The sequence below is a fragment of the Schistocerca cancellata genome, chromosome 8 (assembly GCF_023864275.1).
Source record: "Schistocerca cancellata isolate TAMUIC-IGC-003103 chromosome 8, iqSchCanc2.1, whole genome shotgun sequence".
NCBI lineage: Eukaryota > Metazoa > Arthropoda > Insecta > Orthoptera > Acrididae > Schistocerca > Schistocerca cancellata.
Genome location: NC_064633.1, coordinates 347041477 through 347051242, shown reverse-complemented (window position 1 = coordinate 347051242; position 9766 = coordinate 347041477).

The window sequence follows — 9766 nt, the reverse complement described above, 5'->3', positions numbered from 1 at the left end:
ATCTGTAAATGCACTTTTAGCGAGTTCCATGTAATGGTTTCCGTTGTTTTCCAACCACTGACTATTGTCGATTAATAAGTTCCATATTTATGATTAGTTTCTCATCTCAACAGCAAGAGCCATCCGCTTACGCATCTGTTCACTCCTTCAAGTTCTCGTGAAAAGGACATTGGTATAATAACGATGACCAGCTCTACCAAACTCTTCGGCCACCAAAGTATTATTAGAGGCTGAAGACGATACGGCGCAAATCGCTTCATTGTGTGAAACTCTATCGCTAACCAACTGTCACTTGCGGAATTACTTCAGTTCAAACGCCACAAAGCATTTCACGGTATCACTGCATTCCAGGAATGTACGAGAATTAAACACACTTGTAGTTCATGTGTCAACTTTCAGCTCTGTCCATCATCGTTGTCCCGAAAGACGATTGTGTCCGCCTGTTAAGATCAGTTCTTTAGAAGCACTATATGCAGATAACTCGCTGTAAAACACAAAACAACGTTACTTCAGATGACAGACATGTCAACGTACTTACCCATCTATCCGGTAAGCCGTTCCGAGTGACATCAAAGGAACAAAATTACAAATCAAGCAATGATCCGCAGCATAAAGCAGATAGTAAAATTATTCATATAATAACTCACGGACGTTGGTTGCGTTGCGCAGCACACGTATTTTGAATGTCCATGGAGATACTAAAACTCTCGACAGTTGCGCTTCTGACTGCACGCATTTAAGAATATCCACCAGAAAAAACCTTCGGCTGTGTAGGAATTTAAAGTTTCTCCTATTCCAATGTCGGAAATAACAAGTCTGTGTACCATTTTACTTCTCTTTAACCACCATAAAACTGAAAGTTAGCCTTAAATATATTACGATACGTATTACACACCCCAGTGCTGAGCTCTACGATAGCAAATTTTATGGTAAAATTGGGAGTCCCAACCGCAATAACAAATTTATGCTTCGTCAGTAAGTTAACGCAGAGCGTGCAATATCAACTGCGACCACAGCGCAGCTTCTGAGTCTTCCGATGCATTACTAAACTGACCGCAACCACACGCACTCGATTTGTTGGCGTGATACAGACATGTACGATTAAATATTGATTCGCGCGTATACGTGTCAGCTTCTGCCATTCGCAAATAAATTTTAATTCATTTCTGCGTCCTGCCGGCATCGCACAATGGTTGACACATTCTTCCATTAGGAAATTCCATAAATTTTGAGGAACTTGCAAATGAAAGTTTTTCAAACGTTTGGTATTGATTTTTTGGATGAACATTGAAAAGCAGCGAAAATTTTGGTGTATTCAGAGAAATACTGGTGTATTCAGAGGAAAATAATAGTGGTACATATCAGCCAACAGAAGATTGTTAATATTTTGGCCTACAACGCTTGTTTTCTCATAATGAAACGGACTTTGTTAATTTGGAAACATTCTTAACAGCCATATGGACAGTGCACGATACTACTACATTAGAAACAAGATCACACCAGACGTAAACATACTCGTTTTGAAATACATTTCTACACCTAACACAGTCATACTACTTGTTTTCTTCTTTTGCTTATGGACCATATATTCTGCAACGCCTCTAAAGAGTACGTCACATTCCTTATTGTAATAGAACATCGATATCAAGTGTCATTCGACGCGTAAGCTATTATCTTTTAAGACAGAGGAGGAATTCCTACGGAGTGAGTACCAAACACATCACCATTATCAAACCGAAAAAGTCACGTGACATTCGTGTGAAGTTGTTTACAGTTTACACTAAGACCAAAACTTTAGTACCACACGTATTGATTTGTTAATAACAGCAATGGAGGTCAGTTGTTGCTACTACGGAAATTTTGTTTTGTGTATATAAATGCTTACTCCAGTTTTCAAAGTTTTGTAGTTCATAAAGGTGGAAGTAATTTCTTGTAAAAGAAAATGTGTAGTTCTTTACTAATTCTATCTTTGAGATTGAAAACTGTCCCTTTTTATTTCTTTTGTAATTAGCCCCTCTAATTGTGTAAATTACATGCATACATGGTGTTTTCGCGCGTTGATGCCATGGTCGCTATTTCAACGGAACCAAGCAGCTTCTCTGGAAAAAAGAAAAAAGACTGGACAACGGACGCTGTAGAAGATGTATTTTAAAAGCACGATGACGCATAAGTGACCTGAAAAATCTATGATCTAAAAAGACTTAGAAACTGCGGCTTGGAATTTGGTATACCTGTACAGTAAGTCAAACACACAATTATGAACAACCGTATCTTTTACTTTGTTTCCCACTAATCCAGTAGTATTTCAAGAAAAATTTGCCTGCTTTTGATAACACCGACTCAAAAGACTCTGCGTCGAAAGGACAGTCAGACGCGTGATCTTCAAGATGCACCAGAAATTTTGTTTATTAGTCATTTGTTTTTAAATTCGTGATCGTGAGTAAGGAACTCCTGGAAAAACCGAATGATTACATAATTTAAATCACTCATTTCTATTGTGGTATGTTTCGGACAGTTTAAAACTCTTTTTGGCGTAACGGTGAAATCTATAATTATTATTGATTTCCTAGCAGAGACCGCAGCTTGTCGTCTTGCGGTAGCGCTCTCGCTTCCCGCGCGCTCGGGGTCCCGGGTTCGATTCCCGGCGGGGTCAGAGATTTTCTCTGCCTCGTGATGACTGTGTATTGTGTGTTCATCATCATTGATTCGCAAGTGGCCGAAGTGGCGTCAACTAAAAAGGACTTGCAATACGGCGGCCGAACTTCCCCGCATGGAGCCTCCCGGCCAACAATGCCATACGATCATTTAATTTCATTTCCTAGCAGAGGTATAAATAAAGAATAGCACTTTAAAATCAGTCATTTTTTAAAGGTAACGACCTGTGTTCAGTGATCATATGAAAGTATAACTTTTGATTTATGGCATGAAATAACACCAATAATACAGTCGTTATTGCATGACTCCATAAAACTGTTAGTGCACATTAGAATTTCTCGAAAGCGCTGTGCGACATCAGTCAACGTTTTCCTAGAATTTATTTTGTTTATTTAAGTATGGGGATTACCCCCACATCAGCCTGTAGTCAAAGATTTTCTGCGACGGAAGTCAGAATCACACTACATTGGGCGCACGCATCAACTTGTATAATGTGGGATTTCTTACTGTTGAATATTAACATGAATGTATTCACTTTGGCAGTCAAATAAGTTCAAAAAACTGATTTCGGAAAATTAACTTTCTGAATATCGACTATACATTATGCGTCGTACTGCTACTGTTCTTTCCTGGTCTGATATCTTACCTGTAAGTCTCTACAACTACATCTACGTGATTATTCTGCTATTCGTAATAAAGTGCCTGGAAGAGAGTTCAATGAACCACATTCAATCTTTCTCTCTATAGTTCCACTCTCGAAAGGCGCGCGGGAAAAATGAGCAATTAAATTTTTCTGTGCGAGCCCTGATTTTTCTTATTTTATCGTGTGATCATTTCTCCCTATGTAGGTGGGTGCCAAAAGAATGTTTTGCAATCGGAGGAGAAAACTGGGCCCGCCCGTGTGGCCGTGCGGTTCTAGGCGCTTCAGTCTGGAACCACGTGACCGCTACGGTCGCAGGTTCGAATCCTGCCTCGGGCATGGATATGTGTGATGTCCTTAGGTTAGTTAGGTTTAATTAGTTCTAAGTTATAGGCGACTGATGACCTCAGAAGTTAAGTCACATAGTGCTCAGAGCCATTTGAGCCTTTTTTTTTTTTTTTTTTTTTTTTGAGAAAACTGGTGATTGAAATTTCATGAGAAGATCCCGTCGCAACGAAAAACGCCTTTGTTTTAATGATTGCCACTCCAATTCACGTATCATGTCTCTGGCACTATCTCCCCTGTTCACAATAATACCAAACGAGCTGCCCTTCTTTGAACTTTTTCGATGTCATCCGTCAGTCCCACCCGATGCGTATCCCACGCCGCACACCAATACTCAATGATAGGGCGGATAAGTGTGGTATAACCAGTCTCTTTAGTAGACCTGTGGCGCCTTCTAAGTGTCCTGCCAATGAATTGCAGTCTTTGGTTTGCTCTACCCACAACATTCGTTCCAATTTAGGTTATTTGTAATACGTAAGTATTTAGTTGAATTTACAGCCTTAAGATTTGTGTTGCTTAGCGCTTAATCGAAATTTAGCGGATTTCTTTTACTCATGTGAATAACTTCACACTTTTCTCTATTCAGGGCCAACTGCCACTTTTCGTAACCATACAGATACAGTATCTTATCTAAATCATTTTGCAATTCGTTTTGGTCATTTGACAATTTACAAAGACGATAAATGACAGCATCATCTGCCAATCTAAGACGGCTACTCAGATTCTCTCCTACGTCGTTAATATAGATCAGGAACATTGGGGGGCTATAGCATTTCCTTGGGGAACGCCGGATATTACTTTTGTTTTACTCGATGACTTTCCGTCTATTACTATTAAGTGTGACCTTTCTGACAGGAAATTACGAATACCAGTCGCACAGCTAAGGCGATATTCCATAGGCACGCAGTTTGGTTAGAAGAAGCTTGTGATGAACGGTGTCAAAAGCCTTCTGAAACCTGAAATTATGGAATTAATTTCACATTCCCTGTCGACAGCACTCACTAGTTCATGAGTATAAAGAGCTAGTTGTGTTTCACAAGAACGATGTTTTCTGTATCCGTGCTGACTATGTGTCAATAAATCGTTTTCTTCGAGATAATTCATAATGTTCGAACACAGTATCTGTTCGAACTCCTACTGTTGGTTTGGTTTGTGGGGGTTGAAAGGACCAGACTGCAAAGGTCATCAGTCCCTATGGGCCTGTAGTTCATCGGATTATTCCTACTTCCCTTTTTGGGTATTGGTGTGACTTGAGCAATTTTTGAGTCTGTAAGTACGGATCTTTCTGTGAGCGAGCGGTTGTATATAATTGCTAAATACGGAGCTATTGTGTTAGCAATAGGAACGTGACTGGTGTACAGTCTGGACAGGAGGCCTTGCCTTTATTAAATGATTTAAGCTGCTTTGCTACACAGAGGACATCTGCTTCTATGTTTCTCATATTGGCAGTTGTTCTTGATTGGAATTCAGTCATATTTACTTCGTCTTCTGTGGTGAAGGAGTTTCGGAAAACCGTGTTTAATAACTCTGCTTTAGTGGTACTGTCATCAGTGACTTCACTGTTCTTATGGCGCAATGAAGGTATTGATTGCGTATTGCCACTGGTGTGATTTATGTATGACCAGAATCTCTTTGGGTTTTCTGCCAGATTCTGAGGCACAGTTTCGTTGTGGAAATTATTAAAAGCACCTCGCATTGAAGTCACACTATATTTCGAACTTCTGCAATACTTTACCAATCTTGGGGATTTTGCGTTATTTTAAATTTGGCATGTTTTTTTCATTATTTCTGCAACAGACAGACAGAAAGTTGGCTGAAACCAGACGTAAACAGTAATGAAATCCTAAACTCAGATTGGAATGTATACCGCAGAGACAGGCTCGGACAGTGAAGGGGGAGGCGTGTTTATAGCGATAAGAAGTGCAATAGTATCGAAGGAAATTGACGGAGATCCGAAATGTGAAATAATTTGGGCGAAGGTCACGGTTAAAGCAGGCTCAGACATGGTAATTAGATGTCTCTATAGGCCCCCTGGCTCAGCAGCTGTTGTGGCTGAGCACCTGAAAGATAATTTGGAAAATATTTCGAGTAGATTTCCCCACCATGTTATAGTTCTGGGTGGAGATTTTAATTTGCCGGATATAGACTGGGAGACTAAAACGTTCATAACGGGTGGCAAAGACAAAGAATCCAGTGAAATTTTTTTAAGTGCCTTATCTGAAAACTACCTTGAGCAGTTAAACAGAGAACCAACTCGTGGCGATAACATATTAGACCTTCTGGTGACAAACAGACCCGAACTATTTGAAACAGTTAACGCAGAACAGGGAATCAGCGATCATAAAGCGGTTACTGCATCGATGATTTCAGCCGTAAATAGAAATATTAAAAAAGGTAGGAACATTTTTCTGTTTAGCAAAAGTGACAAAAAGCAGATTACAGAATACCTGACGGCTCAACACAAAAGTTTTGTCTCAAGTACAGGTAGTGTTGAGGATCAGTGGACAAAGTTTAGAACCATCGTACAATATGCGTTAGATGAGTATGTGCCAAGCAAGATCGTAAGAGATGGAAAAGAGCCACCGTGGTACAACAACCGCTGCGGAAGTAAAGGGAACTTTACAGCAAACATAAACATAGCCAAAGCCTTGCAGACAAACATAAAATTACGCGAAGCGAAATGTAGTGTGAAGAGGGCTATGCGAGAAGCGTTCAATGAATTCGAAAATAAAGTTCTATGTACCGACTTGGCAGAAAATCCTAAGAAATTTTGGTCTTATGTCAAAGCGGTAGGTGGATCAAATCAAAATGTCCAGAAACTCTGTGACCAAAATGGTACTGAAACAGAGGATGACAGTTTAAAGGCCGAAATACTAAATGTCTTTTTCCAAAGCTGTTTCACAGAGGAAGACTGCACTGCAGTTCCTTCTCTAGATTGTCGCACAGATGACAAAATGGTAGATATCGAAATAGACGACAGAGGGACAGAGAAACAATTAAAATCGCTCAAAAGAGGAAAGGCCACTGGACCTGATGGGATACCAGTTCGATTTTACACAGAGTACGCGAAGGAACTTGCCCCCCATCTTGCAGTGGTGTACCGTAGGTCTCTAGAAGAGCGTTGCGTTCCAAAGGATTGGAAAAGAGCACAGGTAATCCACGTTTTCAAGAAGGGACGTCGAACAGATGTGCAGAACTATAGACCTATATCTCTAACGTCGATCAGTTATAGAATTTTGGAACACGTATTATGTTCGAGGATAATTACTTTTCTGGAGACTAGAAATCTACTCTGTAGGAATCAGCATGGGTTTCGAAAAAGACGGTCGTGTGAAACCCAGCTCGCGCTATTCGTCCACGAGACTCAGATGGCCATGGACACGGGTTTCCAGGTAGATGCCGTGTTCCTTGACTTCCGCAAGGCATTCGATACAGTTACCCACAGTCGTTTAATGAACAAAGTCAGAGCATATGGACTATCAGACCAATTGTGTGATTGGATTGAAGAGTTCCTAGATAACAGAACGCAGCATGTCATTCTCAATGGAGAGAAATCTTCCAAAGTAAGAGTGATTTCAGGTGTGCCGCAGGGGAGTGTCGTAGGACCGTTGCTATTCACAATATACATAAATGACCTGGTGGATGACATCGGAAGTTCACTGAGGCTTTTTGCAGATGATGCTGTGGTGTATCGAGAGCTTGTAACAATTGAAAATTGTACTGAAATGCAGGAGGATCTGCAGCGAATTGACGCGTGGTGCAGGGAATGGCAATTGAATCTCAACGTAGACAAGTGTAATGTGCTGCGAATACATGGGAAGAAAGATCCCTTACCATTTAGCTACAAAATAGCAGGTCAGCAACTGGAAGCAGTTAATTCCATAAATTATCTGGGAGTACGCATTAGGAGTGATTTAAAATGGAATGATCATATAAAGTTGATCGTTGGTAAATCAGATGCCAGACTGAGATTCATTGGAAGAATCCTAAGGAAATGCAATCCGAAAACAAAGGAAGTAGGTTACAGTACGCTTGCTCGCCCACTGCTTGAATACTGCTCAGCAGTATGGGATCCGTACCAGATAGGGTTGATAGAAGAGATAGAGAAGATCCGACGGAGAGCAGCGCGCTTCGTTACAGGATCATTTAGTAATCGCGAAAGCGTTATGGAGATGATAGATAAACTCCAGTGGAAGACTCTGCAGGAGAGACGCTCAGTAGCTCGGTACGGGCTTTTGTTAAAGTTTCGAGAACATACCTTCACCGAAGAGTCAAGCAGTATATTGCTCCCTCCTACGTATGTCTCGCGAAGAGACCATGAGGATAAAATCAGAGAGATTAGAGCCCACACAGAAGCATACCGACAATCCTTCTTTCCACGAACAATAAGAGACTGGAATAGAAGGGAGAACCGATAGAGGTACTCAAGGTACCCTCTGCCACACACCGTCAGGTGGCTTGCGGAGTATGGATGTAAATGTAGATGAACAGCGATCTGACCCGTTTTGTGTACCTCTAATGCTGAAATACCATAATTTACAATACATTTAAACATAGGTGAAATAAATATTATGTCGTTCAAGCACACCTAATTTGACGGATGTCTATTAGTGACAAACAACATCGAACAATGAAGTATGTTTCAGTAGATACAAATACTTGAGAGAGCAATCAGTAGATTTAATCAGTCACCACACAGCCATTTAGTTCATTATCTCCCCGTAAAGAAACGTGAGAACGTTAACGTTCTTAATATTTCTGTTAATTCTGCAATGTTTCCGGCTTAGTTATAATAATGATCCGTTTCTTTTACCACCTGAAAAAAAGTCTTCGGGTGTGACAACTATTGTACCGCTGTGATTTATAAATAGGTCACTGAGAGGGCGCTGTGAGTGATAAGAATCACTATCCGTCAACATTTTCTGGTAAAAACGTCACATGTTCTGAAGAGCTTTGCTTACACCCATAGAGCGTTCACAGCCAATACAGGCAAAAAATCAGTACTTCTTGGCAACATCAAAAGTGTCTAAATGTCAGTTTGCACTCTTTCTGCCAGATGAGCGCAATGAATTTTGTAAGATACCAGTACACTGCCGCCATAACGGTAAAACATTTACCAGCCCTGATTTCGTTCACAATAACTCTATAGCCACTGTAAATGTTAGATGAAATCTCATTACTACGTCCTTCATCCAAGTAATGGAGGAAGATAACAGTTTCAGTGAGACAAAATTAATAGGTTTCTGCTCTTCCTTGGTCTAAAGTAGTTGTCGAGCTTTTGTAATCTCAGATTACTTTATCCAAATTTTCTCAAACGTTTCAGGGCGAAAGCGAAGTTCTATTTCGTGGTGCTAGGTAAATGGAAACGCAAAAGCGCTGACAAGAACGGATGCCTGTTTACACATTTGCCTCTTAATTGAAGGAAAACATCCGAACAGCCTTGTCGCTCACTAAGTAGTATGATCTGCTTTAACACTGGCGCCACAGACATAGTAACATGATAGGTGTTACTGTATATATTTATGCATATGGGAGAAACAAGGTGGAACAACACACATATCGTTGTTCTTCTCTTTTCGAGAGTTTTACATTATACGTTTTATTGTACTGCTTTCTAAGTAAAAAAATATTATTGGTCCAGCATCTCAGTAAATAGAACAGTTGCGAATATTTTCCGTAAATAAAATTCTTCGTTTCTTTTTCATCATGTGATTTCTGGGGAACTTCATTTCGATATATAGTTCAGTTCAAAACAATTAGAAGCGTTCATATTACTTGCGAACATTCACTAAACACCCGTTTTCACGAAAAATCTAAACTGAACATAAGAACCTGTTCTAAACAAATCTGAAACAACAGAGTAAATGCCGGCCGCGGTGGCCGTGCGGTTCTAGGCGCTGCAGTCTGGAACCGCGGGACTGCTACGGTAGCAGGTTCGAAGCCTGCCTCGGGCATGGATGTGTGTGATGTCTTTAGGTTAGTTAGGTTTAAGTAGTTCTAAGTTCTAGGGGACTGATGAGCTAAGATGTTAAGTCCCATAGTGCTCAGAGTCATTTGAACCATTTTTTTTTTTTTTTAGAACAGAGTAAATAGATAACTATGTGCGAAAATATTGCAGGAGGAACA